We start from the raw sequence: 27,165 nt of genomic DNA, 5'->3' as shown, positions 1-27,165 counted from the left end.
AGCGTTAAAATTTGGCTGCAAACACCTGGTAGCTGGGCGTTTAGCCTCAGTTTCCTCATCCGAAAAATGGCCCCTATCTTTCAGGGTCGTTGTGGGGATGAAATGAGGTGGTATTTGCAAAGCACAGCACCTGTCATTATCGTCTTTGGCAGCAGCAGCCTTCACGGTCCTTTTCTGGACGAGGTTATAGATGAGCGGAGGCGCGGCTTAGGTCTGGCAGTGAGAAAGTGCAGCCCGTCTGTAACCCAGCCACTGCTGAGAAGCTCCCGTGGCGCCCCACTGCAGTTTTCCTGAATACTGAAGACCCCTTAGGAATAACAAGGGCATAATCTCGATTTTTAGACAAATGTATTTTGTTTTCTTCAGTTTTCAAATTTGCTGGGGACAGTCTATCGCTGTGGGAACTTGAATTTTACTCCTGATGGGAATTCGGTCATCAGCCCGGTGGGAAATAGAGTCACTGTCTTTGATCTAAAGAAGTGAGTATGTTGGAACACTAACAGTAGTACTTTCTGCCTTTGTAACACACCTGCTGGCACAGCTGGATTTCAGAGCTTTTTTTACCCACTTTAATTTTTACAGGAAAGTTGTGAATTGAGCATATTTTACCAGCATTTTACAGAGGACAGTCACAGAGAGGTGTCAGCGAGTCAGAACTGGCAGTAGAATTCATACCCCCTTAATGCTAATTTCTTGACTAAAATTCTGTGCTATGAAGTAATTTTGTACTGTATTTTATACAGAATATCATATAATTTTGGGAAAATACATAGGGATAGTAGTTTAGACTTGATGGCGTAGCAAGGAAAGAGACGACTTCTTAGATTTTAACTATTTTTACTATGGCTAAATGAGAGAGGAGCTAAGATTACAGGACAGGTATTGATCTGGTTGAAGCAGCGTGGTGTTGGTACATGCAACTGGCACTGGATTACATATTTATTGGTAAAAGGGAATAGCGATTAAAGTTAAAGAAGTTCAAGACCCCATCTTGTGGTAGGGAGAGCATTGCTTTGGGAGTTGACACTGGATTCTTGTCCAAATTCTGTGTCTGTGCAAGTCGCCATAGCTTCTGTTGGTCTCTGTTTCCTCAACTTTAAAATATGGGAGAGTTAAACTTCTTTAAAGTCACTTCTCCCCACAAAAAAATAAAAGTCACTTCCCTCTCCGAAATTCTATGGAATTTAATTTACTGGCATTGTTTTTTTGTTATGACTGATGTCTCATTTCGTTTGTACTTACATGTATATGTATATATGTTGTCTTTCCCCAAAGACTGTAAGGTTCCTGAGAGCAGGGACTGTTGTCTTTTTGTTTTAGTATCTCCAGCACCTTCCACAGTGTCTGGCATATGGGAGTTGCACAGTAGATACTTGTTGATTGATTTGATTGACATGGTTAAGCTTTCAGATTAGATTCTGGGTTAGGACCAGAGAAAACAATATTGTATTGTAATTTACCTTTGTGTAATGAGGTTTAAAGCATGCTTGTCTTTTCTCCTGGTTTGTTTGTTTTTTTAATTAAAAAAATTTTCGCAACCAAGTATAACATTAGATGTGTGGGACTCTCTCCAGATGGCTGCTTTGCCATCATCATTGATGAAGGTAATCATTTGGCATGTTTCAGATTCTTAAAACAATGAAATGTAACGTTGGTAAATCCAGTCTTCGGCTGAAGCTTACATTTGTGTCCTGTGTGGTAACCTGATGCTGAAGTGCCCACCAGCAATTATATACCAGAGCCCCCTAAACCTGCTAGAAGGGGACCCCTACCAGGGTCCCTGGAAACCACCTAATAGTCAATAATTGTGAGGGAATGTTTCACATGTGTTGCTAGAAACAAATCCCAGATACAAGTCTGTCTTTGTTAGGTACCCAAGACTTTACTAGAAATGGTACCTCCCTTGGAACCACATTTTATTGATTAGCAACACCTAGTTCTATAAAAATGCATCTTGCAGAAGGCTTGGGGCTGTCTTCCCTATTGGGGAGGCAGTCATCGCGGTTAATAAACACTCCTATCAAATTGTAATTGGTTTTGCTATCATGTACATTTCATTTGTCCATTTCAATGCTAAGTTGAAATGCATGAGTAAAGTCCTTTTATAATGAATATCATAATCATGTGTACTCAAGTTTACAAAATGCTTATTCACGGCGAATCTGTAGTGCAAATTATCAGTGTGGATTGGCGTATGCTATGCAATTTAACTATCTCAGAAACATAACATGGGGGTCCTGAGAGGTGCCTTCTCTGGGGTCACACAGCCAGCATATGTATCAGAGGCAGGATTTGAACCCAAGTCTTTTTGACTCCAAGGTGGATCTTTCTTTACTGTAGCGCTCTGCCTTTCTTGGAATTCATAGCTTTGGATTGTCAGAGCTGAAGGTGGTCTTTGAAGTTATGTTCAGGTAGGTGCCTCAACAGATAGAGTGCAAGACCTAGAGTCAGGAAGACCTGAGTTCAAATCCATCCTCAGATGCTTAGTAGCCATGTGACTCTAGGCAAGTCACTTAACCTCTGCTTGCCCCAGTTTCCTCATTGTAAAATGGTGATAATATAGCACTTATCTCCCAGGGTGTTAAATGAGATAGTATTTGTGAAGTGCTTTGGAAACCTCGGAGTGCTATATAAATGTGAGTACCATATCATTGTCATCATTGTCGTCATCATCATTGTCATAGTCATCCTTATTTGAAGGAAGTGTTGTGTTGTGGAGAAAGGATCAGACTGTCCTTTTTAACCCTAGAAGTTGTAATAGGAGCAATGGATGGAAGTTGGAAAAGGAAGGGGCAAATTTAGGTTCAATTTCAAGAAAAATGCCCTAAAAAGTGGAATGTTCTACTTCAGGAGGTGGAGAAGGGGATTGGTTGTGGGGGACGGGCAGAGGCGGGAGCGGTTCCTTTCCTTAGAGGTCTTAAAGGATGGATGAACCATTTGTTAGGAATGCTACAGTGGGGATTATCTCTGTGTATGGATTGGGTATGGCCATGGAATTCTCTTCCAGTCTTCAGATTCTTTGATGCTCTTTTTCCATATTCTATCTGTCAACTATTTCTTGTTTTAATTTCAGAGGGAGCAGCCTTACTTGTCAGTTTGGTTTGCAAATCTGTGCTGCATCATTTTCACTTCAATGGCTCTGTTCACAGTGTCTCCTTTTCCCCAGATGGCAGGTAAGGGGATGCTAGGTTTATTGTAATGAAGAAGAAAGGTATGTATTTTATTGTCCTTTGGATATTTCAGAAATACTTTATTTTAAAAAAATCATTATTTCTTTATTTGTAACATTCATTTAAAAAAATGTCAAATTCTCTCCCTCCATCTCCTTTTCTACCCACTGAGAAGGCAATTTACAAGACATTAGTTATACCTGTGAAATCATGCAAAAACGTCCTTCCATATTATCAGTGTTCCAAAAGAAAAAAAAAAAGCAAGAAAAATAAAGTTAAAAAATTACTCTTCAATTTGCACTCAGAGTTCATCAGTTCTCTCTGGAGGTGGATAGCATTTTTCATCATGTGTCCTTCAGAATTGTCTTGGATCATTGTGTTGATCAGAATAGCTAAGTCTTTCCCGTTAGTCATTGTTAACAATATTGCTCTTACTGTGTATGATTTTCTCCTAGTTCTGCTCACTTCACTTTGTATCAGTTCATCTAAGTCTTCCCAGGTATTTCTGAAACCATCCCCTTCATCATTTCTGTCACCTCATGTGTCAGGTAGGGTCATAGTTGGCCAGTGTGCATCGATCAGAGTTGTTAAATCTTTTGAAGTTGTTGTCCTGTGAATATATTGTTGTAGTCAGTGAATATATTGTGGTCTTTATTCTGCTCAATTCATGCTGCATTCTTTCATACAAATTTTAGTTTTCTCCTTTTTTTTCAGTCATGGCTCAATAATATTCCATTATATTTCTATACTCTACTTGTTTAGCCCAGAGGTGGGTAACCTGCAGCCTCGAGTCACACTTTCTAGGTCCTTGGGTGCTGCCTTTCCACTGAGCCCAAGTTTTATAGAACAAGGAATTGTTTTTATTACAGGAATTTGCCCTGTGAAGTTTGGATTCAGTCAAAAAGCCACACTTGAGGACCTGGAAGGTCACATGTGACCTTGATGCCACAGGTTCCCCAACCCTTGTTTAGCCCAGTTGAAGAGCAACCACTTTGAATACAGTTTTTTGCTACAACAGAAAGGGCTTATATAATTTTTTTTTTACATAAGGACTTTTTCTCAGCTTCTAATCTCTGCGATGTGTATTGTAATAGTAACAGGGTCAAAGGGTAGACACATTTCAGTGACTTTTGCTATAACTCCAAATTGCTTTCCAGAATGGCTGGACCAGTCACAGCAACTTTTTAGGAAGTGGTGGATTCTTTCTGTCTTCACTTTGCCTCTTGGTGCTAATAGATCTGGGCAGTTTTCACTTAGGATTTCTTGAAATGTAATGTCTGGGTTTTATTTTTATTATGGTTTTCAGGGGGTTCAATAATCCTTGAATTATATCTTCATGCCCTGGTTAGTTGTTACCAGGTATCTTAGATTTTTCTGTTTTTTCACCTTTCTTATTTTGTTCTGCTCTTATTTTCTGTCTCATGGAGTTATTGGTTTCTGTTATAATATAATATCTGTTCTAATTTTCAGGGATTCCATTCCATACGCTTCCTCTCATAAATTGTTTATTCTTTCAATTCTTTGCTCCAGAGCACTTATTTCATTTTTTAAACATTTGTTTATTTCTTTTTGGCAATCTTGTTGTTTTTCTGGAAAATTCATTTTTTCCTTTGAGTCTCTGCTTGTAGTTGTTACAATTATTCTTCTTTCAAAAATGTTTAGATTTGCAATAGTTTTTTTTTTTTAATAGCGGTCAGTGTTCTTTAGTTTATTCTTCCAGCCTTAGTTCCTGAATTAAGGCTTTGTGGTGGGGCTAAACACCACTCCTGATATGCTTTTGGATGAAATAATCAGTACTATTTGATCCCACCCTGAGTCACCTAGGTTCCTACAATGAACTCCCTCTACTTCCTAAGTTAGGCATCTGTGGATCTTTGGAGTTCAGGGTTCTGGATCTTAAGGCCCCTCAGGGCCATGTCAGGACAGGGTGATAGGGACTTTGGAGCCCTAGGGTGTCCTGGTCTGAGCTGTGCTTGCTACCGTGTTTCCCCAATAATAAGACACTGTCTTATTAATTTTTTTGGACAGAAAAACACCAGAGGGCTTATTTTCAGGGGAGGGCTTATTTTAATGAACATTGACAGCAATTTTAATAAACAGGTAAATGTGAACAAAAAAATGTACCTTTATTCAATAAGCAAATCACTGGGGAAGAACAGGATGATGCGCTCACTGCTGCAGCTTTGATTGGATGCAGCTCGGAGCGCGGCGTGCGTTTCACGGGGGGAGGGCGGGATGGTGCATACAGAGGATACCGTAATGTAGCGTGTAGCGCAGGGGATCACCTTCACTACAGTAGCAATCTCAATAGGGCTTATTTTCGGGGGAGGGCTTATTTTAGAGGAATCTTACACAGTAAGGGGAGGGCTTATTTTCAGGATAGGTCTTATTATCGGGGAAACATGGTACTGGTTGCTGCTGTTCCCTGGGACTTTCTCTGTAGAATCCTGCTCAGAACAGAGAACGCTGCAGGTTCCAGACCCTTCTCTGCTTGTGCTGGGAGGCTGTAGACTTACTTGCTTGCTCTGAAGCTGGCTTTCTTAGTGGTCCCCTTTCCTGTTGCCCATGGACTGGTGGCTGTCTTTTTGTGTAGTTCTGGTGTTGAAAAAGTCACTGTAATTTCACATTGGATTTCTTTCTTTTCTTTTTTTTTTTTTTGGTGAGCAAACTCTTGATCTTCTTGCAAAGAGATAGCAACTATGGGGAATAATAACTGACATTTACATACTGTTTACAAAGGACTCTACATACAGTATCTTACTTGTTTTTCCCACTTTACCTTATCAGCTAAGTATTACAATTGTTATCATTCCTATTTTCTTTTTTTCTGTCACTTTTATAATTTATTTTTAGTTTTCAACATTCACTTCCATAAGATTTTGAGTTACTCTCCTGTACGGTGAACTAGATTTCCAAACCCAATTGAGTGCCTATGTTATTCCCTCCTTAAGCCAAATCTGTTAAGAGTAAGGTTTACTAATTCCCTTTCACCTCCCCTCCACTGTAAAAGCTTTTTCTTTCCTCTTTTATGTCAATAATTTACCCCATTCTACCTCTCCCTTTCTCACCCTTTGATTTTATTTTTTAGATATCATCCCTTCATATTCAACTCAACCTGTGCCCTCTATCTATATGTATGCATATGTGTATATATATATGTATATGTATATATGTGTATATGCATCTATATCTATATTTATATCTTTCCTCTAACTGCCCTAATAACTGAGAAAGATCTCATGAGTTACAAATGCCATATTTCCATATAAGAATATAAACATTTCAACTTTAATAAATCCCTTATGATTTCTCTCTCCTGCTTGCCTTTTCATGCTTCTCTTGATTCTTGTATTTGAAAGTCAGATATTTTATTCAAGTATTGTGGAACCACAATCAGTGTAACACAGGATTTAGCAGCTTCTACATTAAGGGATAGGGGGCTTGCAATATATTCTGGAGGATAAGGGAGCTAGGATTAAGACCAAGAATCACCTAGCCAGCAGAGCTGAGTATAATCCTTCAGGGGAAAAAATGGACATTGAGTGAAATAGAGGACTTTCAGGCATTCTTGATGGATTTCTTGATCATCTTTTGTTCTGGTGTGAATTTCAGGCTTTTACCTTATTAGGTGTTGAGGAGTTGGGTAGATTGCCTCCAGGTACCCTTTGTGGTTGGAAGTCTTCAGCCCATCTTTTTAATTCATAAACTGTACCACTGTTGCTGTGTGGCAGTGAGATGTGAATACTATGGCTAAAGAAGAACTGAAAATGAGCATCCCATAGGGCAGTGGAAAGGTGCCTGATGGGTGTGAGCCACCTACAATGTGTCACCAATGAGGAATTCCAGAGAACATGAATAAAGGATGTCATTAAATAATTGTATGACAGAAAGAAAAGATTGGCTGTTCAAGTGGCAAGAAGGAGAGGCAAAATTCCTGTCTTTTTTTTTTTTTTTTGGTAAAGAACTCTTTCTATATCCTTGATTCTAAAATACATCTTCTTTGTGTCTCTAGTTTGATTGTGATGTGATTTTTAATATGGATATCATGTGTCTGTTTGGAACTTATTGTGGCATATGGTGTGAGCTGTTGGTCTAAACTTAATTTCTGCCTGATTTTCCAATTTTCTTAGTATCTCTCCTCCATTCCCCAGTAATGGGAAATGAGATGTTTGGACTTATAACACTGTTACTATTTTTGTTTGCTTCTATATATCATGTGTCTGATCTGTTGCACTGATCAACTTTTTATTATTTTAACCAATCTCCAATAGCTTTGGTGATCATTTCTCTTTAGTATAGTTTGACCTCTGGTTTTGCACGGCCCACCTTCTAGAGAAGCATTCATCGGTAGTTAACTAAGAAGGTCAAGTTGCTTAACATGTTCAGAGTTAAGGATGTCCTATCTAGTAATGTCTCTGGAGCCAAGAAAACAGTGATTGGGGCAGAAGATGGGACTCAAAGCACCTTTTAGAGTGTGGTCAGGGAAGTAACTAGCTTGTGTACTGACTATATATAGTACCCTCATGAATTTCAGGAATTGGTCATATAGTTAGAATTATCATTTCTTCTGCTTGATTTCTTCTTGGTATCTTTAAGTTGCATCATTGTCAGTCAGCACTGGATTATAGACAGAATTGGGTAATGGTTGGTAACACAATTCATTTGCACTCTTTGTTAAGGTACTTGATAACCTTTAGTTTGGTAAGAGTAGTTCATTAGATTGAGAAGTTGAGTTATTTATTCTAACATTCTCAACAGTAACAATAATTTTGATGTTTTTGTTTTAAACTTGCTGTATGTGTAACTTTTTTACTATTTGTTCGGCAGGAGATTTGTGGTGGCAAAAGACAACCTTGCACAAATGTATTATGCCCCTGGAAAGAAGTGAGAATTTAATGCCTTTGTCTTAGACAAAACTTACTATGGGCCATATGATGAAACTACATTCATTGACTGGACTGATGATTCTAAGTAAGTATTTCCATCTATTGTTTGTTGGTGATGAATGTTGATAGAGATCATATATGGAGTGAAGAAAGATAGGACATTGGGAAATATTACTGAAATGTCATTTGTTGCCATATAAGCCTTATTCTGGTGGCAGACTTCCTGGCAAATAGACCAAAACAATCTTGATCTAATTTAATTTACTAGTGTGTCTAGGTTACAGCAATATTTTTGCTTGAAAGAAATACTTTTATTGTATCAGGTAGGAAAAAACTAGACTTTTGTGGTTAAAGACATAATTTAAACCTGAATCTTTTTCTTTGTATTATATACATGATACTGTGCAGTTGTGACCAATGGTAATGGTTCCTGAAATGTTCAGATGAGTTTTGTAGTTTAGATGTTCCATGAGTATTATAGAATTGCTTTCAAAATATTAGTACTATAAATAACATTTCATAAGAACTTAGATACAAAGTTAGAAAAGACCTTAGAAGTCATCTAAGTCTGACCTGTTCATTTTACATGTGAGGAAACAGGTTCAGGAAGCTGAACACACTGATAATGAGTACATAAGTGAGCTGACATTCAAACTCAGATCATGTCATATATAGGGATGTAAGATATATGTCCAAACTGACTCCAGATATTCCAGATTGAGCACTTTTTTAATGGTGTATTGTACTGTATAACATACAGAGAGGTATAGAGATCTTAAAACAACACCTGTACCTTCACATTTGTTGTAGTTCTTGGTATAACGATTTAATATAACAGTTTTCAAATAGCAGAAGTCCCTTGAGATTTGAGGCAGATGTTCACATGTAGTCAGTTAAAATTAATTCTATTCTTTCTCATTTTAGGTGGAAACTGGTTTATATGATAGTTTATTTCCATATGTAAAAAGTGATGTGTTGCTTAGTGAATTGGCCTTAGAATCCGAAAGACCTAGGTTCAAGTCTTGCTCCTAACACATATTAGTTGTGTGATCTTGGTCACTAACTGTCTTCCTTGTTTTAGTTACTTTACCTCTCTTAAGATAGTCTAAAATTATCTTAGTTTTTTTTTCTTTCCTGCCTCTTATTGACCTTGAATACCTACCCAGACTTTTTTTTAAAGAAGTGTTATTTAGTTACACCCTCACTATCACCCTCCCCCCTGTGCATTCTAGAAAAATTGCTTATAAACTAGAAACCACCTAGAGAATTGCAGCCATTATGGTGAAGGGCATTAAGGTTGTGCTATCTGAGAATTACTGGTGTTGTGGTGTAAAGCCAAGCACAAGCAGCTTTCCAGAAGACTGCTGCTGTGAACAGCTGTCAAGGTTTTGAATACATAGTATAGTGAACTCTCTATTTATTCAATAACAAATCAGAGCAAAACATTCACAGAAAATCAAAAACAACATTCACACATGTCACAACTCAGCAACTTATAACTAAAATGGCCACATAGTTTTCACCAAAGTGGTCACATAGTTTTAGACAAAATACAGTCATTTAGTAATTCAATCATTCAGTCACCCTGAAGGAGGGAGGCTTGCCTCCTTGAGGGACACAGTACAAAAGTCAGTCCTCCACCCATGGGGTGCAATTAAATTACAATTTCATCAGTCACTACTCAGTACCCTCTCAAGGGGTAGTGGAAAGTACAAAAGCCATCTACCCCTAGGTCACAAGTAAATCACAATTTCCTCAGTCACTCTTCAGTACCCTATTTCATCAGTCACTACTCAGACAATTTCATCAGTCACTACTCAGTATCCATGGAGAAATCTTTTCATCTTGACTTGAGGCAGGTAGCTCCTACCTGAATCCACCAAACTGTCACCTGGGTTCAAAGGCAGACAGCTCCCAGCTCCTTGTCCAGCTCTCTGTGCAGTTCCTGCTCCACATTGGAGCTCACAGTGTCCAGTCCATCTCAAATCTTTCATCGTCTCTGTTCCTGGAAAGACAAGGCTTAACGAAGTCACAATAACATTCATACACATTAACAAAGCCACAGCAACATTTGTATAAAATACTGGCACCACAGTCATGCTTCCTCAGTCTTTGGCAGCCCCAGCTGGCCCTTAGAAGTCTTGCCACCACAAGTTCCTTTCTTAAAATCAAAATCACTTTATCTAGCCTCCACTTGGCTTACTCCAAGAAATTCTGTCTCAATTCTCATTCCTCTTCTCAGTTCAGTCTTCAGTCCAGCAGCAGCTGCCCTGCCTCCACGATGCTTATCCCAAGAAGTTCTGACTGTCCAGCTTGTGCTCTTCCTTATATATGGTATAGCTCCTCCCTGTTCAGCCCCTTCCTCTTATGTCAGCAACAGGGGTTCATACCTCCTGTTTCTTTACAGAGGATTAATTTGAAACTAGGTGCTAAGTACCTGTTAGCTTAGCAATACAAAGGGATCTTCAAGTCTTATTACTATTACATGTGGAGAAGACAGGACTTAGGGGAAACATGATAGAAGTCTTCATTATGTTGGAGGGATTAGGCTTATTCTGCCTGAAACAAGAGGACAGAAATAGGAACAGTAGTTGTCAATTGCAGTGAGGTAAATTTAGGCTTGATGTAATTTTCTAACTAGTAGAGCTCTCTAGAAGTAGAATGTTCTTTCTCACTAGTCTTTAAGCTGGGGTTGGATAACCACTAATTAGGTAAGTTGTAGAGGAATGTAGCGCCAATGCAATATTTACAGTGCCCACAATTACGATAAAGACCGTGACTATAAGTATCACATGACATTCAATTGCAAAATATACCAAACTCTCCAGATAGAGGATAGAACTGAAGCATTTATTTAGACACCAGAGAACCCAATCCCCAAACCAGTAAGCTGTACATCATAGTACCAAAGATATTAAGAAGCCATAATAACCCTGAGAACCATAGCATCCTTCAGCCTTCCCACAAACCAATACAAGATCAATATTTACTCACAAACCTCTCTATCTCCTTGCCTAATAAGCATGCTCTTTCCCCCCACCATCTTGCTAGCTCTGACTACCAGATCCCTGTGGGTTCTGCTTCCCTTCAGCAAACTCCTCCCACCACAGGCTCCATGTGACTACATTAAGCCTGTTGGGGGCAGAGTTTATCTTCACAGCAGGGAAGCTTCCTGTGGGCTCTGCTGTACCCTTCAGCAAATTCCCTCCATCACAGGCTCCATGTGATTACATTCAGCCTATTAGGGGGCAGGGTTTACTTTCAGAGCAGGGGAGATCTTCAAACTCCCCCCACATCTATTAAGGGTCAGGGAAGATCTTCAAATTCCCATTCCCATTACAAGGAGTCACTTGTTCTGATATGGTTGGTGGCCTCTGAGCTCCCTTTGATTTCCCTGAGATTTTATGTCTGTGATAATATGGTGATCAAAGACTTTGTTAGTGGAATTATAAAAGACTATGTAACTTAAGTTGCTTTTTCTTGTGATTAAAGGTGCTTTGTGATTGGGAGCAAGGACATGACCACCTGGGTGTTTGGAGCAAAACGATGGGATAATTTGATCTACTATTTACTAGGAGGTCACAAGGATGCTATCGTTGACTGTTTCTTTGAAACTGGAAGCTTGGATGTACGTAGACAAGCAAACACTTAATAGATACTCAATTTTTGATGAATTGAATTGATTTCTTATCGCAGCTACTTGCTTTCTTTGTGTATTCTGTGGAGGGAGGAGGGAGCTGGTTGAGGAGCATTGTCTTTTTGCTAACCTGTATATTTTAGTCTGACAGCTATACACTTTGAGCCAAGATGGGGCGCTCTGTGTGTGGCAATGTGACACTGAGCTAGATGGCCTGAAGTTGAAAGCTCCTAAAGGTTGGCGGGCAGATGTACTACAAAGGAATGAGGAGGAGGAGGAGGATGACGACAGAGAAAGAGAGGACAATACCATTCATGGAAAAACCGTCCTGGATGATGAAAAGAAAAAGGATAAAGTGAAATACTCACAAGTGGCAAAGTAGGTGATTTTCTCTCCTCCGTGCTGTTGTTCAAAGAATTAAATTCAGTAACTGTTTTAAACAGATGTTGTATGCTTTGGTGTCTGAGGCACCTCTTGTGATTGCTGCCCTCTGATGGTTTTCATATTCTGAGACCAGAATGGAGTAGCCCATATGCTCAGCTGTTTCTACATATGGTAACTCTGGTACAACATTAAACCTCTGTCACTCTTTATCCTTCCTTCTATTGTCCCTTATATCATAGGGGCAAGATTTTTTTTTTAAAGCAATCGGGGTTAAGTAACTTTTTTTTTATTTTATTTTTTTATTTTTTATTTTTTAAGTAATCGGGGTTAAGTAACTTGCTCAAGGTTACACGGCCAGTTATTATTATTTCTGGGTGTGGTGCTGAGTGTCTGAGCCTGGGATTCGAGCTCCGGGTCGTCCCAACACTGGAGCCGGTGCTCTTACTCGCTGAGCCACCTGGCCGCCCCTGAGCAATTGGGGTTAAGTAACTTGCTCAAGGTTACACGGCCAGGTGTTTCTGGGTGGGTGCTAAGTGTCTGAGCCCGGGATTCGATCTCCAGGTCAGTCTGACACTGGAGCCGGTGCTCTTACTCGCTGTGCTACCTGGCCGCCCCCAGGGTTAAGTAACTTGCTCAAGGTTATGCAGCCAGTTATTTTGTGTGGGTGTTAAGTATATGAGCCTGGAACCAATCCCAGGTCTCCCGACTCTGGGGCCGGCGCTCTTACTCACTGCACCCCTGGCTGCCTCCTGGGGACAAGATTTTTAAAGGAGAAATGAATGTATGCCAGAGGAATATTGGAGAAGGGAAGGGGGAATTTACCTGACTTATTAAAAAAATAGTGTTTTATTTTTTCCAGTTACATGTAAAAACAATTTTTTTTAATTTATTTTTATTCATTTTTTTTCCTGTAAAAACAATTTTTAACATTCATTTAAAAAATTGTGAGTTACAAATTTTTCTCCCTCCCCTGCCTAAACTCTGACTTCTGAGAATGGATTTGAATAAGTGGGGAAAAGAACAGGAAAAAAATCTTAGCCAGAATGCACTCATGGGCAGAGCTAAGGAAAAAATAGTCATGATGCTTGCAAGAGAAGACTCTTGAAAAACATAGGGAAACAGGAGCTTTTTAAAAGGGATATGAACCATTGGCTAGTGGAGCTTCTTAAACTTTGGGTCATGACCCCAGATGGGGTTGAGACCCACAGTTTAAGAACTGCTAATGTGGCCAGAGGGGAAAAAGTTTAAGAAACACTGGGCTAGTCTACATGCCACCCTGGAGCCATGTGCTGTGTGTTACTGGTTACTGGTGTAGACAATGAAAAGGTTCTGGAAGATAACATAATCTCAGCATTTATTATTTTCACAACTCAATTTTTGTGGCATTTAGATGTATTTAAGGGAGGCAGCATGGCACAGTAGAAATGCTCAGGATTTCTTAGTCTGCCATTTGTGTCTCTGGCCTTTTAAAGGTCATTTTACCTCTGTGGTTTAGTTGTTTCAGTTGTATCTGACTATTGTGACCCCTTTTGGGATTTTCTTGACAGAGATACTGGAATGGTTTTCCATTTTCTTCTCCAGCTCATTTTGCAGATGAGGAAACCGAGGCAAGACTTGCCCAAGGTCACACAACTAGTAAGTGTTCGAGGTCAGATTTGAACTTGAAAGATGAATCTTCCTGACTCCAGGCCAAGCACTCTGTGCACTATGGCGCCCCCTAGCAGCTCAGTCCTGTTGCTTCATCTGTAAAATAACCAAGTTGGACTCAGTGTCCCTGTAAGGTCCTTTCCATCTCTTAATCTGTGATCCTTTGTCCACCACGATCCCTAACAGCCTCTTTCTGGATAACTGGGGCTTGCTTTCCTAAGATACCATTGGACTATTGTAGCAGCAAGCACCCCAAGCGTCCTCAGGGTTTGCTGCCAACACAGGTTCTTGGATCTGCTTTGATAAAGGAAAGCAACTCAAAATGCATCAACAAGCTTACTTTAATCAGTCATAGATGTATCATTTACCTAGTTCAGGGGAAAGAGGTCAGCACCCTGAACTTTGAAGTATACAGACAGAATTATCAAGACAGAGAAACAGATCAAGTAGACAGCTTTCCAAACTGTCCAACCATTACATCCATACCCAATCAACATCTGGGTTTCAACATCTGGGTTTTTCAAAGCCAGGGGGCTCTGGACAACGGCTTCCCAGAATCCAGATCAAATCACAGAACACTTCTCAAAGTGAGCCCCCAAAACAAAGCTACACATCAGGGCTTGTATAGCCTTCTCCTGGCTCAGAGAATGTAACAACCTTTTGGATCCACTGGCCAATCAAAAAGTATCTACTGAAAAACAAGCCTCCCACCCCAGGCTCCAGGTGCACTTTAGCCTAGGGGCAGGGAAGATCTTCAAATTTACATTCCCATTACAACTATCCAGGACATTCCCAGTCCCAAAACTAGTAAATTCTGGAGAGATGAATTCAAAATAGCTAGAGGCCTACCCTGTAATTTGTTCTGCTTATGTGAGTCTTAACAAATATTGCTTTATATGGTAGTTACTTATGTATTTCTAGAGAAGAGTAGGACATGGAGCTAGGGGGCAGGCCATAAAGTCAGGAAGACCTGATTTCAAGTTCTGTCTCTGACACACAGTAGTGCTGTGACCAGGTGTAAGTAAATCAAGCAATTTCTTAGTGCCCTGGGGCCAGCTTTCTTAGGAGCACATGGAAAGATGAGTCTCCAGTTTATCAGTGGTAGAATTTCCACACCAAGAGTTGCTCACACTGATGACATCATAGATTTGGACTCCAAAAAGGGCCTGCTTTACTCCCCAGTGCTTGCAAACTTCTGGAGTGTGTGGGTTATCTCTTCTCTTTGTTTCCCAAGAACCTAGTACACATTGTCTTACATACACGTAATAGGTACTTGATAAATAATTTTTTTGGGAGGGAGGGGAGCAGGTGAGGAAGAACAATTTGAAAGTTGATGTCACAGTTCGGACCTGAGCTTTGATGTGATAATGGTGCCAATGAGAGAGATATAATAAACATTGCACAAGGATTTCAGATTCATTTGGCATCTCATAGGAGAAGGCACTTTAAATGTGAGCAGTACAGAAGAGATTAACAAATGAGGGTAGAAGATCATCACTACTGCACAGTTTGGCCTGGTCATAAGAATTGTATTCACCTTCTATTAAACCGAACTGTTTTGTTGGCTTGTATCTATACAAAAGAATATGTTGCCCTGGGGCGGCCAGGTAGCACAGCGAGTAAGAGCACCGGCTCCAGTGTCGGGATGACCTGGAGATCGAATCCCGGGCTCAGACACTTAGCACCCACCCAGAAACACCTGGCCGTGTAACCTTGAGCAAGTTACTTAACTCCAATTGCTTAGGGACGGCCAGGTGGCTCAGCGAGTAAGAGCACCAGCTCCAGTGTCGGGATGACCTGGATCAAATCCGGGCTTAGATACTCAGCACCACAAATAACTGGCCGTGTAACCTTGAACAAATTACTTAACCCCGATTGCTTTAAAAAAAAAAAAGGAATACATTGACCTGAAATATTCAAATAATTGAGGCAACTGTATTGGGGTTTTGTGTGTGTATATCTTTTCCTAACTACAGTTCTTTGATCTTCACATTGACTTAGGTACTTTTTCAACAAAGAGAGAGATTTTAATAATCTTACGTCAGCTGTGTATCACAAGAAAATTCATCTTCTGGTCACTGGCTTTGCTTTTGGAGTCTTTCATCTACATGAACTACCTGAGTGCAACCTGATCTACCCCCTGAGGTAAGTTCATTTGCAGCTGTGGTGATGTATATTGGAAACACTAATATAGCGAAAAACCTCAAAATGCTGGCAAAATGAAAGAGCTTTTGAGTTAGCTGAGAGTACTCAGACCAAGGAATTCTGGCATTGGTATTTTTCCAACTCGGTGATACAGTTTTCTTCTGTGACAGAATTTCTGTAGTAAGGAATAATCTCTAATGAAACCATTAGGGAGTCAAGCCAACTTGTTTAGCCCATGCAGTTTAAAAAAATATATACACAAATTCTACATACCATTGTAAATTCCAAAGAGAATTAAGATTTCAGAGCTTGCTACAATCTTGTCAGGTTGCTTAAATTTATTTATTAAAATGTCCCATATTAGAGAATATATTTTGCATAGTGATAACAGTATAGGTAATCTCTGATTTAGAAATTTGTGGATAAATATTTATTGATAAGTTTGCTCAGTTATTTTTTAGTGAGTTTAGTTTTTTTTTTCCTTAAATCTTTTAGTGACTTTTTTGTTGGTGGAATGCAGTAGAGTTGCCTCACTTCTATCTTCTCTTTCATCTTTCTGGTAGTACCACTATAATTTCTGAAGCAAATTAGAGTATAGGTATCTCATTCATCTTGCCTTAGAATGCCCATTAAATCATTGCTGAATTTGATAATCTAGTTTTGGTCAGTTAACGTCATCATCATCATAATCATCATAGCTAGTATTTATGTAGCAGTTTAAGGTTTGCAAAGAGCTTTATAAATATCATCTTACTTTATCCTTACAACAACCCTGGCAAGTAGGTGGTCTTATTATGCCCACTTTACAAATAGGAAACTGAGGTAGAAACTGGTTAAGTGACTTGGCTTATGCAGAGTCTTACAGCTAGTTATATGTCTGAGGATGGATTTGAACTCAGGTTTTGCTTATTCCAGGCCCAGTGTTCTTTTCATTATACCACTTATATGCCTTATAAAGTATACAATCCACAAAAATTATCTTGATCTCAGAAAACTTCAGTTAGAATTGTCCTTTGTTCTTTTATCTCCCTATTTATCTCTACTTTGGTCTCCTTTAGTATTTCAGATCAGAAGATTACATCCATTTCTGTCAACAGCATGGGAGACTAGATAGCTTTTGGATGTCCAGGTTTGTGTCTCTTGAGTCAGACCATACACAGAATATTTACTTAATTCTTGTCTCCAACAGACCTGGGCTTAGCTACTGGGACTGAAGTCAAAACTTCAAGCTAGATTGTCATTCAGGTTAGTGCAGTTTGAGCATAAACCAAATCACAGATCTTTTACCGTTTTTTTTTAAGCAGTTGGGGTTAAGTAGCTTGCTCAAGGTTACATGGCCAATTATTTCTGGGTGTGGTGCTAAGTATCTGAGCCCAGATTTGATCCCAGGGCATCCCGACACTGGGGCCATTGCTCTTACTCACTGTGCCACTTGGCCACCCCTAAGCAATTGGGGTTAAGTAACTTGCTCGAGGTTACATGGCCAGGTGTTTCTGGGTGGGTGCTAAGTGTCTGAGCTCAGATTCGATCCCAGGTCATTCCGACTCTGGGGCTGGTACTCTTACTCGCTGTGCTACCTGGCCGCCCCTCAGATCTTTTACTGTTAAGAAAAAACTCAGGTAATACCCAAGAAGAGATTGGGACTTTCTTTATCATCTTTGTCATTTGTAATAGAACTTGAAGGGAGTCATCTGATTTCAGTTAGAAGGTTTTGTGTATGACAAGATGTAAGTCAGAGTTTTAGGTTTTGAACTTTTTGTTTATTTTTGAGGATTTTTTTGATCATGAATTCAGTATGAAAAAAGTACAGAAAAAGGATCTTATGATGAAACTGTGAAATTTTTTTATGTATATTTTGTGTTTTCTTTTTTCAGTATATATTAAATTTAACATGCCAGTATTCACATGATCCCATTTATCTCTGTCCCTTTCTGACATCGGCTGTCTTCTGGCCATTTAAAAAAATGTTTTGGGGAGGCCAGGTGGTGCAGTGAGTAAGAGCGCCGGCCCTGGCGTCAGGAGCCAGGATCAGTTCCGGCCTCAGATACTTGGCACCCACACAAAATAACTGGCCATGTAACCTTGAGCAAGTTACTTAACCCCAATTGCTTAAAAAAAGTTTCATTGGTACCTTTTCTTTATTCTTTTCATCACTATCATTACCCCCAACTGCTGTGCTATTTAACATGGTCCTGTCCCACTCCACTTTCATTCAAAACTCTTCCTTGTGACAGGTATAGTAAAACAAAACAGATGTAGGCCAGTTCTAAAAGTGATCGATGTCTCATTCTTCACCTATGGTTCATTGCCTCTTTTCCAAGAGGTGGGAAAAATATATATATATAAGATTGTTGGTCTCAACCTACCCTTTTCTCAACTGCTTTCTAATTTTCTTAGCAACTTTTGTTGAGTAGAAAATCATTCTCCTACACGTTATGTCTTCATGTTGTTCAGTGGGTACAACAGTTTAATGGTCAATCAAATGAAGATTACCCTCTTTCAAAGGAGGAAAATAACATAATCTTCAGTTAAATCTTGCCATAGCTTTGTAAGGCCAGACCAGCTCCCACTTACTACCATCATCTTAGCCATAGTATGTTTTTCATGAGCACTAAAGTAAAGCAGCATCCCAGCAACCCAGAGTGTAGCAGCTTCTGCCGCTTCCCTCTGGGATGAAAGTATTTAATGTACATATGGGTCTGGTGCCTGCTTTTAGTGTAGAGGAGTGAGAAATAACTACTACAGAAGTAGATTCATTCATCTGCTCAGTTTCTTCTAACGTTGTATTGGTCTCCAGGTCTGGGTCAGCTGTTGGTGTAGGAATGGTAGAGTGAGTCCTACATACTGAAACAGCAAGGTCGTTTCAGCAGCATGGTGTCTTTGGCCTATTCTCTTGATGGACAGCACATAGTGACTGGTGGCATTGATGAAAAAGTAAGCTGGGGATTTATTATTAGCTGTAGTTAAAACTTGTCTTAGCCTGCTTTTGTAAGGCTCCAGGGTAATGTAAGTTGCTCATTTTAGTGGTTTCTCTGAAAGAACTATTTCACCTCTTGTTACTTAACTAATTCATAGATCCTTAGTTAATCCATAGATTCTTAACTAATTTATAGATAAATAATTCACAGATAAACCTTGAGGAGTGTATATGTGCAGTCTGTTGTCCCATGAATCTGAAATCATATAGCTATAGTTTAATTCATAGAAAGAAGAGGTAACTCTTTGTATTTTCTTCCACTCTTAGAAAGAAACTGTTTAAGAGCTTAGCTGTATGTGGTTAAGTTTAAGTATTCATATATTTTGAAATATTTATTCCTGTTAAAATTCAGTCTTGTATGTATCAGTGTTTGGTTGTGTTTAATGATTTGTGGTCAGCATCACAATTTAAGTCACTACCATATTGGTTAAGTACAGTTTGTACTTTTGGGTTTCAGATTATGGATGGATTTATTTATTTAAGTTAGACAAATTTTTCTGTCTGTTTTTTTTTTTTCAACCTTTTGGCATTATTTCTCTGTTTTTGTTGAGTGAGGACAAGGAAATAGGAGTTGAGGCTAGGAACAATATTACTTTTCCCATTTTGTCAACTCTGATCTTGATGGACTTGATATGTGGTGGTGATATGATAGTGGTGGTGTATTTAACCTTTGGCATCAATGTGAGAGTATGAGGTGTGACAACATTAATGCCACAGAAGTTTGAGAATATTTTTCAGTGAACTCAACTTTTCAGTGCTGCTTAGTTCATTTCCTGTACCCTGATGTAAAAGAAGCCTTCTGAAATTAGATTAAAAGTGGAGTTTAACTCCCTTTCAAACAACAGTTATAGTTAAATATGTAGTAAATATGTAGTATCTCTAATTATATTCAGTATTGAACATTAATTACTCTTTTGGGGGTGTGAGTGGAATTTGTGAGAGTATTATAAAGTCCACTGAGATCTTCCACAAACCCTTTCTGTCGCAGGTGAAAGTATGGAACACCTTGAGTGGGTTCTGCTTTGTCACATTCACAGAGCACACTAGTGAGGTTACAGCCATGGCATTCACCTCCACAGGTTATGTTATTGTTAGTGCTTCTCTGGATGGAACAGGGCGAGCCTTTGACCTCCACAGGTAGTAAATTCTTATGTTGCAATAAAATGTAGACTCAGAATTTTGGAACCAGAAGGTACCATAATGTGACCTGGTATAGCTCTTATTTTATAGATGAAGAAAAACTAGGCCTGGAACACCTTTTCTGAATTATTTTTCTGTCTACTCATTAGCTAAAATTTAGGATGGAAAAAAAGTAGATTCTCATTGTTCTTCGGTACTGCAATATTGGTTCTGAAACACAGGTTGTTTGAGAATGGAACCAGATGAGTATCATAGAATCTCAGAATTGGAAGAAAACTCAGTGGACATTTTGTCTGTTTCATACCTGAACAGGAATCCCCTCTAGAACATCCTTTGTGCAGTAGAAAAATTGGTAGTAAAGAGAAATCAATGACTTCCTGAGGTAACCCATTCCATGTTTGCATACCCCAATTGAGAAGTTTTTTTCCTTATATTAAGCTAAAATTTGCTTCTCTACAATTACTACACACAGTTCCTAGTTTTGTCCTCTGGAGCCAATTGAACAATTAGAATTCCTCTTTTGTACAACAGTCCTAGAAATACTTGAATATAACAGTCCTGTTGCCCTCTGTCTTCTTTAGTTTCTTCAGCTCACCATTCTGTTTTTCACCATATTGGTTGCCCTACCCTGGATATTGATCCACATTATCATTATCCTTCCTATTAACTGACCCAATATGGCCAGTGTTGGGTGAATAAAGCAGGGTACAGTGGAACTGTTTCAGTCTTTGCTCTGGATACTGTGCTGCTTTTAATGCCCAAGGTTGGGGTTTTGGGATACTATGTCACATGACTGACTCATTTGGCACTAATCCCCTAGCAGGGGTGGGGAGCCTGAGACCTTGAGGCCACATGTAGCCCTCTAGGTCCTCAAGTGTGGCCCTTTGACTGAAACCAGAATTCAAAGAATAGATCCCCTTAATAAAAGGATTTGTTCTGTAAAACTTGGACTCAATCAAAATACTGCACCCAAGGACCTAGAAGGCTGTTTGTGACCTCGAGGGCACAGGTTCCTCATCACTGCTCTAGGGCTTTGTCTCACAAACTTGGCTAGGCTTTTTTCTTCCATTTTGTACCTGTCAAGTTGATTTTTTTGAACACTTGTGGGGCTTGATATCTATCTTACTAAATTTTGGCCTTATTCTAGCCTGTTGAGAGCTCTTTGGATACTGATTGTTACATAGCATGTTAGATATATGAAATTAGGGACATCTCTTTTGCTTTGGCTAATTTTAGTTTAAATCGAATATTTAGATTTTCTTCCATTGAAGCCAATGGAAAAAATAATTCAAAGAACTCCTGACAAATTTGCATTTTCATCTTTTCTTAGAGAGCCATTGTAGAGCATTCTGAGTATATAGGGTATATTTCCCTGTGTCTCTGCAGAAACAGTGAGCACATCGAAGATCTTTTATATACAGCTTTCTCTTGGCTAGTTCTCTGAAACACATGCATTACATCTCTTTTGCTTTGGTTTATTTTAGTTTAAAATGAGTATTTAGGTTTTCTGCCATTGAAGCCAGTGGGAGCAGATGAAAAAGCACTTTGTAAAAGGAGTAAAAGCAAATGGTGAGGACTAATGAGAAATCTGGAGGGCTGCAGGAACTCTATGCGCAACAGTGCTTAGAATTCAAGTAATTCAAATGACTCCTGAGAAATTCGCGTTTTCATATATTCTTTGCCATTGTAGAGCATACTGAGTATACAGGGTATATTTCACTGTAACTCTGCAGAAACAGTGAGCACATCAAAGATCTTTTATATACAGCTTTCTCTTGGATAGTTCTCTGAAATGCATGCATTACATCTCTTGCTTTGGCTTATTTTTTTTTAAATTGAGTATTTAGGTTTTCTCCCAAATGGGAGCAGATGAAAACACACTTTGTAAAGGAGTAAAAGCAAATGGTCAGGACTCTAATGAGAAATGTGGAGGGCTGAAGGAACTCTATGCACAACAGTGCTTAGAATTCAAGTAATTCAAAGAACTCCTGAGAAATTTGCGTTTTCATCTTTTCTAAGCCATTGTAGAGCATGCTGAGTATACAGGGTATATTTCCCTGTAACTCTGCAGAAACAATGAGCATATCAAAGATCTTTTATATACAGCTTTCTGTTGCACCACATCTCTTTTGTTTTGGCTTATTTTAGTTTAAACTGAATATTTGGCTTTCCTTCCATTGAAGCCAATGGGAGCAGATGAAAACTCATTTTGTAAAAGGATTAAAAGCAAATGGTAAGCACTCTGATGAGAAATGTGGAGGACTGCAGGAACTCTATGCATAGTGCTTAGAATTCAAGGAATTCAAAGAACTGAGAAAGTTATGTTTTCATCTTTTCTTAGCCATTGTAGAGTATACTGAGTATACAGGGTATATTTCACTGTAACTGCAGAAACAGTGAGTACATCGAACATCTTTTATATACAGCTTTCTCTTGGCTAGTTCTCTGAAATGCATGCATTACATCTCTTTTTCTTTGGCTTATTCTATTGGATTTGGAGTCTATTGGACTCTAATGAGAAATGTGGAGGGCTGCAGGAACTCTATACACAGTAGTGCTTAGAATTTAAGTAATTCAAAGTCCAAATCAAGAGAAGCATGAAAAGATAAACAGGAAAGAGAAATCATAAGGCACTTATAAAAATTGAACTGTTTACATCCTTACATAAAAAGATGATATTTCTAACTCATGAGACCTCTCAGTATTTTGGTAGTTGGAGGGAATATGTGTGTGTGTTTCTTTATATATGTGTTTGTGTATTCATACATAGATAGAGGGCACAGGGTGAGTTGAATATGAACGGATGATATCTAAATAATAAAATTAAGGGGTGAGGGAGGAATATATTGGGATAAGGAAAAAGGAAGAGATAAAATTAGGTAAATTATCTCACACAAAAGGGGCAAAAAAAAAAAGATTTAACAATGGAGAGGAAGAGGTAAGAGGAAGTGAGTGAACCTTAGTCTCATTGAATTTGGCTTAAGGAGGGAATAACATACACACTCAATTGGCTATCTTACCCAACAGGAAAGTAGGGGGCAAGGGGATAAAAGAAGGGCCAATGATAGAAGGGAGGGCAGATTGGGGGAGTGGGTAGTCAGAAGCAAATACTTTTGAAAAGGACAGGGTCAAAGGAGAAAACAGCAAATGGGGGGCAGGATAGGATATAAGGAAATATATTCTTTCGCAACATGACTATTATGGAAGTGTTTTGCATAACTACACATGTATAACCTATATTGAATAGCTTGTTTTCTCAATGAGTGTGGGTGAAGAGGGAAGAAGGGAGAGAATTTGGAACTCAGTGTCTTAAAAACAAATGTTAAAAATTGTTTTTATATACCACTGCGAAATAAGCTATGTAGGCAATAGGATATATAAATCTATCTTGCCCTACAAGAAAGTACTGGGGAAGGGGGTGGGGGGGCGTTATAGAAGGGAAAACAGACTGGGGATGGGGTAATCAGAAAGAATGCCATCTTGGGGTGGGGGATGGGGAGAGATGGAGCAAAAATTTGGAACTCAAAATCTTGTGGAAATGAATGTTGTAAACTAAAAATTAATTAATTTTTTAAAAATTACAAGGCTATAGGATGGAGGTAAAAGTCACATAGACGGAATGTAACTTGTCACAAATTTTATAATATATTTTTGTACAATATGTGTTTTGTATATTTTTGTATATTTTGTATGATATATTTCTGTTTAGAAAAACTGTAAATTTCATTTTACAATGAAATAGAGGATCATATGTAGATGTAAAGGTATTCATATATAGATAAGGAAAATGAAGATCTTTTCTCTTTGCCTCCATAGCCTTATTTCTTCATCTTGAGGGAAAAAAAGTGATTTCCTCCTCTCCAACACCACCGCTCTCCAGTTCCCTCACTTAATCGTGTATTGTGAGAAGAAACCTGGGTATTGACCTAGCCTTCTTGGATCATAGAGGGAATTTGTCTTGATGTAAAGTGTCCTCTAATTTCTATTAACCAGCATATTCTTCAAAGGGTCAAGCTTCCTGAATTGATAAATGGTCAAAGGATAGGAACAGGGAGTTTTTAGCAATCAAAGCTATCTATACTCATGTGAAAAAATTCTCAGAATCACTGCTGATCAGAGAAATGCATATTAAAACAACTCTGAGGTACAGTCTCACACTGGTCAGATTGGATAGTATGACCCCCAAAAAAGGAAAATGACAAATGTTGCAGGGGATGTGGGGAAATTGGGACACTAATGCTGTTAGTAGAGTTGTGAACTGATTCAACTATTTTGGAAAGCAATTTGGAACTAGGTTCAAAGGACTATAAGACCATGCATACCCTTTGATCCAACAATACCACTACTAGGTTTATCTCCTAAAGATATTTTTTTAAAAAAGGAAAAGAACCTGTTTGTGCAGAAATATTTATAGCACCTATCTCTGTGGTGGCAAAGAATTAGAAATCAAGGAGATGCCTCTCAATTGGGGAATGGCTGAACAAATTGTGGTATATGATTGTGATGGAATACTGCTGTGGTATAAGAAATTTCAAGTAGGATACTCTCAAAAAACCTGGAAAGACTTACATGAATGGGTGCAAGGTGAAATAAGCAGATTCAGGAGAACATTGTGTACACAGTAACAGCAATGCTGTATGATGATCAACTATGAACGAATTATCTATTCTCAGCAATACAATGATCTAAGATGATTCTGAAGGACTTTCGGAAAAAATGCTGTCTGCTTCTGAAGACAATTAAATCTGAATGCAGATTGAAACATATTTTTAAAAACTTTTTCTTGGGTTTTTTTTGTCTATTTTTTTCACAGCATGACAAATTTTATATAAATATTTTTGCATGACTATACATGTATAACCTATATCAAATTGCTTGCCTTCTCAAGGAGGGAGGAAGAAAAAGAGGCAGGGAAAGAATTTGGAACTCAAAATAAAAAAAAATGAATGTTAATTATATGTTTTTATATGTAACTGGGAAAAACAACATTTATTTTTACATAAGGTGTTAGACTAAGGATTTTCCTATTATTTACTAGAAAGGTAGTCTGTGATACAGTACAAATTAATGAATGTTTGTGAGAATAACCATTCTACTAGTACACATGTCAATTCCTATTACACTGGTGTATAGTTTGCTTAAATCAGAAAGCTAATTAGCAACGAATATTTCCAGTAAAATTAGTCAAATAATTGGTTGAGTATTTTGCATAATTCTTGTGTACTCATAATATTGGTGTATAATCCTGATGTACCTAGTACAACTTCAGTTAATCATTCCTAGAGTGGAAAATAGAATGAAATAAGAGGATAGCAGATAAGACCAATTATTTAAAATGCTTTTTTCTGGGATTAAAGGTAAAAGAGGAATTAGAATGGTTCTTTTCTCCCCTTCACTCCCTGTCGTGAAACAATCTTAAAAATTTCTTTTTCTCTTTCATCTCTCTCTGATTTAAGTGTCAAACCCGTATTTATGTCATAGAAAAAAATTAGTAGACTTCTTTTTTAACCTATATATATATAGTATTGTTCTTGAAATGCTTTGTAGAATTTGGTAGGAAATTCATAGGGGTCTAGAGTTTTTTGTTAGATAGGTTATTTTTGGCTTGCTCAATTTCTTTTTCTAAGATAAAGTTAAAGTTATCTATGATAAAGATATAATTGGTAGATTCCTTTTATTTTTATTTTGTTCTCTAGTTCTAATAGATATGGATAATTTTCATTTATACTTCCTTAAAATATAATATTTAGGCTTTTCATTTAATAATTGTTTTCAGGGAGTCTAATAATTCTTAAATTATGTCTCCTTGACCTGTTTTCCAAGTCAGTTGTTCTTGATATCAGATATCCTATATTTTCTTCTATTTTTTCAAACTTTTTATTTTATTCTTATATTTCTTGCTTATCTCATGAAATCATCATTCTCTGTTTGATTTATCCAGTTTTGAGGTTCCACCACTGAGGTAAGGTTTACATTTCATTTTTTTTTTCTTCTAAGAGACTTAGTCTCCATCAAATTCCTTTCCTCTAGAACTTTTCCCTCATTTTTAAACTTTTGTGCTTTATTTGATCCTAGTATTCATGAAATTCTTGTAGGGAATTCATTTTTTCCTTTAAGTCTCAACTTGCTGTTATTATGAAATCACTTTTTACTTTTGAGAGATCTCTAGATTTGCAGTGATTTCGGATACTGGTCAGCATCTTCTTTGGTTTAAACTTCTCTTCAATTTTAGGTCCTGAATTGGTCCATTGTATCAGGAACAGGTTCTATTCCTGCTGCACTTCTGGATAGACTGGTTGGCCCTACTTGTTCTTACACTGGGTCACCTGGGTTATTGGGCCAACCACCTCCTACTAGACCTCCCCCACTCCTGGATCCGAGAGGTTCAGAGTACTAGATCTTTATGATCCTCTAGTCTCAGGACAGGATGCTAAGCACATTGGAACCCTGACTTTTGCAAGTCAAAACTACGTTAGCTCAGAAAGCTACTGTTCCTATACTGAGTTAATATTTCCCTAGGGCTTCCAAGGGCCTCCTCATTCACTGTGGATTTATAATCTTCTAGTGCTTTTTCCAAGGAGCCCTGTACTCTTGCTGTGTCTGGAAAGAAAGCCCTGCAAACAAGTATCTCTGACCAGCTGCTAGATGAGCTGGGAGATTGGGCTTCTTTGCATGAATTGGTACTGGTTTTGCTATAGGCCGCCTAACCTATTATTCCATGGGCTACTGGCTGATCTTTTTGTATGCAGTTCTGAGGTGGAATAAGTAATTTGCTATTGTTTCTCACTTGATTTCTTTATCACTAATCATTATGGTGATAATTTGAGGGTTTTGCTAGAGTAGGTATATGGGACCTGGGCCATCTTGGTAAGGATTCTAATTATTTCTTTGTCTAAGCAGAAATATGGCTTTTGACAGGATTATCAATAACTTTTTTAAAAAATAGGCAAAGGTGTTAGATATTTAGTTTCAGTATGTTTACCAAAAATTTGGATACACCGTTGTAATGGAAATCTAAATTTAAAGATCTTCCCTGCCCCTAGGCTAAAGTGCACCTGGAGCCTGGGGTGGGAGGCTTGTTTTTCAGTAGATACTTTTTGATTGGCCAGTGGATCCAGAAGGTTGTTACATTCTCTGAGCCAGGAGAAGGCTATATAAACCCTGATGTGAGGCTTTGTT

General features: G+C 38.4%; 1 pseudogene; it reads left to right on the top strand.

Moving 5' to 3' along the window:
- Window positions 1-485: 485 nt before the first annotated feature.
- Window positions 486-27,165, top strand: part of LOC138151426 (periodic tryptophan protein 2 homolog) — a 44,320-nt pseudogene continuing 17,640 nt past the window's right edge.

This window comes from Petaurus breviceps, unplaced genomic scaffold (assembly GCF_028583685.1).
Source record: "Petaurus breviceps papuanus isolate PSGF00001 unplaced genomic scaffold, PetGlider_PUasm1.0 90897, whole genome shotgun sequence".
NCBI lineage: Eukaryota > Metazoa > Chordata > Mammalia > Diprotodontia > Petauridae > Petaurus > Petaurus breviceps.
This window is presented reverse-complemented; position numbering and strand designations above follow the sequence as displayed.